This window comes from Channa argus, chromosome 13, assembly GCF_033026475.1.
Source record: "Channa argus isolate prfri chromosome 13, Channa argus male v1.0, whole genome shotgun sequence".
In the NCBI taxonomy this organism is placed as follows: domain Eukaryota; kingdom Metazoa; phylum Chordata; class Actinopteri; order Anabantiformes; family Channidae; genus Channa; species Channa argus.
In genome coordinates, this window is record NC_090209.1 from 23111617 (window position 1) to 23119772 (window position 8156).

The following is an 8156-nucleotide window of genomic DNA, read 5'->3' on the forward strand; positions in this document are numbered from 1 at the left end:
GATGGGATCTCTGTGTTTTTGCCCCTCTGGGACCTACTGTATATCCCGTGGGAAAACAAAACTGGGATGTCTGTGTTGTTGTAGAGCTTCCCATATCTCTCCACATCCATTTTTCTATCTTCCTCTCTTATCTGTTCATCTCAAGCATGTCAGCGCTGGGCACCGGCTGCTGCCTAAACACACAGCGAATGCTGTTTTGCTCACGCTCGTCTCTACATTTGGAGCTTCAGCCTTTCATCCAGGCAGCCTCCAATGGCATCGAGCAGCAAACATCCTCAATTGTGTTTAGGGTTTTTAAATTTAGCCGGGCGACACTGTGCATAGTTTCATAAATGATTGTGTAAAATAAAATTACAGGGCAGCGGAAGCCCTGAAAGTGACAGCGTAAAGTGTCTTTACACTTCTGCAGCAATTAAAGTAACGTAATGACAGCTTTGATTTCCTGTCCAGATGACGTGGAGCAGTGAAACGTCTTCGCCTTTGCTCTTTAGGCCAACTCCACAGACTGCTGTAGCATTTTTCATCTTTTCCAGACAAGCCAATGCGTCTCTGTTGACGTGAGTAAAATGACACTGAAATTATGTTTTCCAAGCGGCCTGAGCCAAGTTCTTGCTGTGGTTTAGACCATCCAGCGCGATGAACAGACAATATGAGGGAAAAGTGCAATGAAGAGCTGCTAAAAACTGTTGACTCTTTAGTATTGGTATTTTTAATTTGCTCCCAACTTTAATTATATCTAAAACTTATGTCTATAGGACGAATGCCCAAAAGGACATCGATATCTTGTAAGGATGAATCCGGACTTTAATAATAACCTAAAAAGACTATTGCCACTATAACCTCCTCCTTTTTTGTGTCTTTATTAATAGGATTAGTTCCCCCTGCTCTGGTTCTTGGAAATCATTCCTTCTCGCTTTTAACTCCAGCTGTTTTCTTGGTCCCATTGATGACCGGATTGTTTAAATGGGTTTCAGCTTTCGGACTAGGAAGCAGGCACGAGCACCGATGACAGCAGGAGCCCCGTTAGAAGAAAAGGTCATCGCATTGGCAGAAGAGACTGATTAGCACGATTACTAGACAGATAACCATGACCATGTCAAAACCTTCAGAGAACCGCTCGTGGGCGTGATCCCACCGCTTCACGTATCCGCTCAGACAGCCGGGCCTTGTGGGTAGAGAATACGTAGGGCATCACATCACCTTTTCAAGTAACTGTTGTGTTTGAATCTTAAGTGTATTGGTGATCAAGTCCTGCAGTGTCTCTGACTGATAATGTCCAGATTTTCCTCGTGCCAAATGTAGCTCACAGTAGAGATTGTTGGTATCAGACATGTTCTCACCTATTGCAAATAATTCTTTTGGTTGTGGCTAGAAATGTCCCGACAACACTTTTTCCCAGCCTTGACTACAAGGAAGTACTTGCCAATATGAAGTGGAGATACAAGTGCTAAGCTACTTTGCTCCTAGACTGAGTTTCTGGAAATACATTAGTACATCAGTGCATTGCAGTTAAGCAAATCCTACAAGTTCTTCTGCCAAAACAAAAATGGCGAAAACTTTGACTGAAAGGAAATAAAGAAATGAGATTAGATCCTGGATGGAGAAGCACAGACAGCGCTGACCGTAGAGTCCACACAGGAATACTAAGGTAAAATAACTTTGTAAAACCAAGTGAACTGAACTAAAATTGATGCAGGACAACCCTAGTTCTGGGGAGGGACCGTGTCTGGTGCAGGAGAAGGTATGATGTGGAAATCACACAAAGTGATGCCAGTCGCCCTGTGAGATGTGAGATCCAGCTGCTACGGACATCCGTGTTCCCACTAGGTGCTAACCCAACCACCATTGCACCATTGCAATGACATTTTTTGGAAAGACATTCATTGTTGTGAATTTAGTCAACTCCTGACTTTTTACCTGGTGCCACCAACAACTCCACCAACTGATTTCAATTAGCCAGTGCTTTGGTTTATCAGGCCTCCCCGAACTTACAGGACAAGCCAAAAGGAAAAGAAATAAAAATATATATAACTATCACAGGATTGTGTCTCATCTCACTAACATCTAAGAATGGGTACTAACATTGTGCAAAATGGGTTTCTTAACATGCGGTGCACTGCTGACCTACAGACAGATGATAAATCCTGTGTTTCCTCACACTGCAGTCGGATGTGGGCTGGTGATCAGGAAAGCATGAGAGAGCACTGTGATTAAGAGCGTTAAGTTTAATGATGTGGACTGTAGATGTTTCACAACACTGACGTACTCACAGACCACAGCAGAGACAGAAACGCACACTTCAGTCACACACATACACGTCTCCCCGCGGGAACAACATTAAGGCTCTTTAAGGAGGTCAAGTGCAAAGAGAAATAGTGAATAATTTATTTCCCTTTAAAATCGCCGTGTGAAGGGGATGTGTGTAACCTCTCTTGGAATAGTTTTCAATTTCATGGATTATCAGTCATTCACTGGGTTAGAAAATGTGGCATGTAAGATAAGAAAAAGAAACTAGTTTTTCCTGGAGGATTGCAACACATTTTAACCATATTGTCATAACTCATATTAACGTTGAACTCAAAATCTCTCCTGAAAGAAACGTGGGGTGTGCACATCAGGGCAAGCAGCACCAACATCCCACTTTCCCTTTAGTTTCAGTGTGTATCATAGTGAAAACCAGCCATTACACGTCCTTTTTTTTAGTCTGAAGAAAGCTAAGGCTTTTAAAGTTTTTGTACTAACTTTCTTATTATTTTGTACCTGTCACTGTGGAATCTCTCACTAGCTCTCTTCGGATTGGTCCATCACCTGAGTGATGTCCCTTTTTGTGCCTGCGTGGGCTCCTTCTTTCCTGAGATGTCTGCAGCACTTCTCTGCTAATTTTTTCGCCTTTTGCCCTGTTCTTCAGTCCGGCAGCCGCACAGGTTTGTTTGCATGTGCTTTTGATGCCTCTGTTCTGTCCGCTTCAAAGCTTTCATGGGAAGTAAAAGTTTATTTGGGAGTCCTTATGTGCCCCTTGCCCTGATAAAGTAGCCAGAATCCACAAGTTACAGTTCCCAATAACAGATGTAGAAAGTACAAAGTTAGCATTAACCATAGGAATGATGATGGAACCGAAACTGTATAATACCAAACTTTTTCCTTCGTGTCTGTAAATTCTTTAGCATGAAAATCATTAGCCATGATGGAGCCATTTCTTGGAACTTAATACGAGCCCTTACATTATCTGATCATAGCTGTAAATGCTCTGATTGTTGTTGTCTTTCACTTTCCCTTTACTGTGATGCAGTTGTGCGTCTCTCACTTATGTGTGGACTTCCTGACCTGCGAGTTATAGACCTCATATTCAGCCCAGCAATCTGCTGGACTTTGACACGACAACAGCCCCACACGCCATCACCAAGCAGACATGCCTCGCAGGCTGCGGTTGGATCATCCACAATCCTTTGCGCTCGGGTAAATTCCCTTTCATTCAGTGTCCAAAGCCAGGAGCTGGGAAAAGGAGTCAAAATAACTGCACAGGCAGCACAGGACATTCAAGGAGGGGAAAAAGCAATGTAGAAGCAAGGAAAAATTGATTCACAAATACGTCAATTCAAAGCTTAAAAGAAGAACGTAGGATTTCTCTAATGTTTGGAGGGAAATTCACACCGTCCATGTGCAGCCAGAACTAAATCTCCGGCCGGCAGCTCTTCAGCAATCGCAGGGAAACATGGAATTTACCCACTTGTAAAAGCTGCCAGTCGCACAGAAAATGTGACTGGCAAGTGTATTAGAGGAGTGTGGGTGGGGAAGTAAGTGGAGTTTCTGAGGATTAATGTTTACCTAGTGAAAAAAATCCCAGTCTGTGACCTAAGAGCATTGTAACCACAACCCTGCTGTTATTTTTTCTATTTACTTCTTACCAGAAACATGACAGAACTGACAGAAACATTCAGTTTCAGTATTTCACCTACAATATACTGTAGATTCACATAAATATGAAGAATGAGACCAGATCTGAATTCACTGTAAACTTTGAAACAAGAATAGACAGAAATATTTTACTGGATATTGGCAATGGCACTAAATGAAGAAACAGAACAATCAAAGTCCTCGGGTTGAAAACCCTGTGCGTTGCTTGTTCCTGCTGTAAGATTTGGCCAAGTGGAGGAGGACGCACACTCTTTCCTCATAAAATCATAAAAGTCCCCTCAATTTCACCGCAGGATGGTACATTTGCTCAAAATGACAACACACAACACAAACGCAAAAGAGCTGGACTAAAACTGTGTAAACACAGCGGTTTGATTGGCGTTAGGTGGAAAACAAACATGGTTGGGTTAAGAAAAAATCTCATGGTTTGGCTTAAAAATCACCGCTTCTTTAACAACGCGACATCACGTTGTGTGGTTACAGTGACCACAACAGGAAATTCTTACACAGTGGACGCAAAGTCCGGTCTCCAGAGGGAAAGTCCTCTGCTTTCTTTGTGCCACATTCACAAGATGCATCTAGTTAAGATGCATAAGTCCAGTTAAGTTGCCCCCACAGTAAAGCAAATATGATAAATTCCCCTGTAAGTTGCCCCCACAGAAGAACAACACAGTTATGTACCCTCTAAGATGCCCCCAAATGCAAAAAAGTGACCCCATACTAAAGTAAGCAGGAGGAAGTCATGTGGCCTTCCAATCATGCATCATTGTTCTGTGCCAACGTCAGGTGCCCTTTAAGTTCTGTTCGCCCCTTAAAGTCAGTCTGAGCTCTTCAAATCTGCACTTATTTGGTCAGAGTTGCATTATTGTTGTGAGCTGAGTAAAAGATTAGGTTTAAAGACTGTAAAATGTCCCATTTTTACAGAACTTCCATTTAAACTCAGGTTTGTGGAAACGTTTCCCAAGAAATTGCAGAGAAATAATTGGTTCTGTTGCAGATTTGCATATAGGACTACTCTCTCCCACCCCAGCACTGGCTCACTGTCCCCTTTCTGCACAAAGCTTCTCTGTTCTTTTGGCAGGTGTCCACTGGCTGCCTTTTGTTTTGGATGGGGCTTAATCAGAACTGAGTCAGACAATGAACCAGCACATTCCTCTTCGGACTGGTCCTCTTCTGTCAAAACAGCAGCCGCATTTCTCTCTGAATCATCTTCCTCTTTCTATTCCGTCTCCTCTGTTTGCTACCATTTTTTCCGCGTGTATCATATTTTCTTCCTGATCACCTCTGACATGCTTTTGCACGTGTACGCCTGGCAAGCATTCGTTGTTTTCTATAGATAAGGTAGCGGCAGTGTTTGCCCTCGGTTAAATATTCGCCGCATTGAAACAGACGCGTATCTGCAATGTGAATTTCTGAGTGCACGTGAGGTTCGAACAGCAATAACTGAGCCAGTCCTTGACTGAACAAGGTGATGTTAATATGTTTGCTGAAGTTTAAAAAAGTTGCTTTTTTTGAAACCTTCTAAATGCTCACAAGGCCCGGACTTGTTAAAGAGCTTGGGTTTTGAGAAATTGGTTTGGTGATCTCCACGTGTGCCTCGATAGCCGATAGTAATTATGGCGATTGGTCACGGGAGCCTCATGTGCACATTTTGTGTGTGTGCACCAGCTGTATTTCACAGCGGGCCCTTGGACCACAGCTGGTAGTCAATGATACAGTACAACCGCCGTGAGCAGCTGTCATTTGGACTGAACTGAACTGTGGGAAAGTATCTAAGCCGGACAACAGCCGTCCAAGCACATCGTGGTTGTGCCTGCTATTGTGTAGATGAATTCCATACTGACAAAATGTTTTAAAATCTAAAACATTAATTGGTCGGTGGCGGCTCGGGTTTAAATCGGGGTCATTCAGGAGCTGAGTCCTTGCTCAGATGGGAGGGGAAGTGAAGCGTCATTTCAAAAATGGACCTACATTTACAGCAACTTAAGCCTGAATCTCCTCGTCAGTCTCCAAGCTGCCTGGAAGAAACACCAAGAAGAGCCTGGAGCAATTCAAAGCAACACACAGAGACACAGAAACACACTCAAACCGTGTAAATAACTCAACTGCGACATTTGCACAAACAGTGTTTCTCCCAGGTTTGCTTTCATCCCCTTTTTCTTTCCCCCTCTCTTTGGGGTCTGTGGAGACTCTCAGAGAGTAAAAACCCTGCTTCTAATTATAAATGCAAAATGTAGCCCACTTTTGGCTTCAGCTAATGTCTGAAAAACTGCCTCCATGAGGCGCCTTATCCTGTACTCCACTGCACAATGAGGCTGCTGCGTGTTCCTCGGGCTCAGTTGTTTCAGTGAAGTCAGACAAACACAAATTGGTCTTTTCTCATGTCGTGCGTCTTTCCGAAGGCACGTGCAGCATCTTACATCAAACACATCTGCATCACCTGTCCAACGCACTGCCTGATCCCCAGACGTCCCATAGTAGCCATATCTGTAACGGTGCACGTGCTGAAAAACACACTGTGGCGATGGCAGAGCTATTGTGACACTGGCATTGACATCCTGCACAGAGAACCAAAGATGTTCTGGTGCATTAAACACTGTTTAAGCTGCAGCATCCCATCACATGCAGGCTATGTAAATGTTATGTCACATTCAATCTGTGCGTGATGGGATAGCGTGGCAGCAACACGCACTGATGTGCTTCCAGTTTCCCCCATGAACCTGCTTTGTCAAACGACTATTTAACGGATCATAAACTGATTTAGAGGAGCAGTTGTGATGGTCTGTCATGTTGATTTTTATTCTTTTTTTTTTTGAAGATGCAGCCTTCTTTTCATCTTCCTAGTCCAGATGCACAGCATCACCCAGCAAGAAGCAACTGAATTATAACAGTGCCATGAAAGACCCAACCTCTTCAAATGTAGGTTACTGTTTAGTGCTGTTTCTCATCTCGTCTGCCCATCTCAGCACTCATCTGAGCAAGAGTATCTGTGAGCTTGCATTAATATTTAACCATTGTTGTAACATTACAAAGGATTTGTGTGTGTGTGTGTGTTTGCATGCACATCTAAGCTGTTTTACTGTAATTTAACATATAGCTAAATTAGGTCAGAGGTCACTGTTATGGTCCTGATGCTTTATAATAAGCCCAGCAGATATGTCTCTCTGACTAAGGACATGTCCATGGTGAATGTTGTCTTCAAATCTTCTATTATACAGTGGCATTTAGTTATTGTGTGACTGTTCTGATGCAAAAGTGACGTATGTTTTTTTTTTTTTTTAATGCACAGTTTCCCAAAAAACAAACAATTATAATTCTGTGCAACTATTTAAAAGCTTGAAATGATCCCAGAAGCACAGTGGCTGCCATCATAGAACTAGCCATCTTCCCAAACCAAGAACCTTGGTCAGGGAGGTGAGGAAGAACAGCCCCTGCAGCCGCGTTCAAGACTCTGCAGAAATGGGAAGAGTCTCGGAAGCACTCAGTCGGACCTTCGTGGTACAATGGCTAAAGATGCTAACCCTGAGTAAAAGAACTTGGCGGAACTCTACAAGCTATGTGTGCCATCGTGACAGTGGAGGGCTTCTACTCGGAAGCACACTGAATGACTGCAGTCACGCCTGCTCTGGGGTGCACATGACCCCCATACTTTAGGATAAGTCTGGTGTGCTGTCCTTGAATGGCCTGGCCAAAGACCCCAGAGAACAGCTGTTCTCCAGTCTAACTGAGCTCAAGGATCTGCCTGGAAATCCAGGTGGCCAGACCTTGTAATTCTGCTGCAACCAGCACATTTGTTTATGTGGGAAAAAAAATAAATCTACACAAACGTTTGAATGTGAATTTGATACATGAATTTGACACATGATGATGTAACTGAGAGCTGCAAAACGTTACTACAAGTGTGACATGTATATTAATTTAACCTCTTATGCTGCAGCTTAACCTGCATGTCTTACTGTTCTTATTAAACTTTAAAACAATTTGTGACCCATTTGTGACGGAGCTGATGGCAGAGCTGTCTCTGAAAACTTCTGTCACCTTTCATTTCTTCTCTCATAAAGTAGTAAAATTGTATAAAAACATGTTATCACTTAGTCATTATGAGCTATTGTGTGTAGAATAAACCCCCGAAAAGTCTAATTGCGGAGTGCAGTACTTTCCAAAGCCACCGTACTGATTGCATACTTGTGGTTTAACTGTTGCTTTTTGCACAATAACGTCTGGGTTTCTCTGTGGCTCCT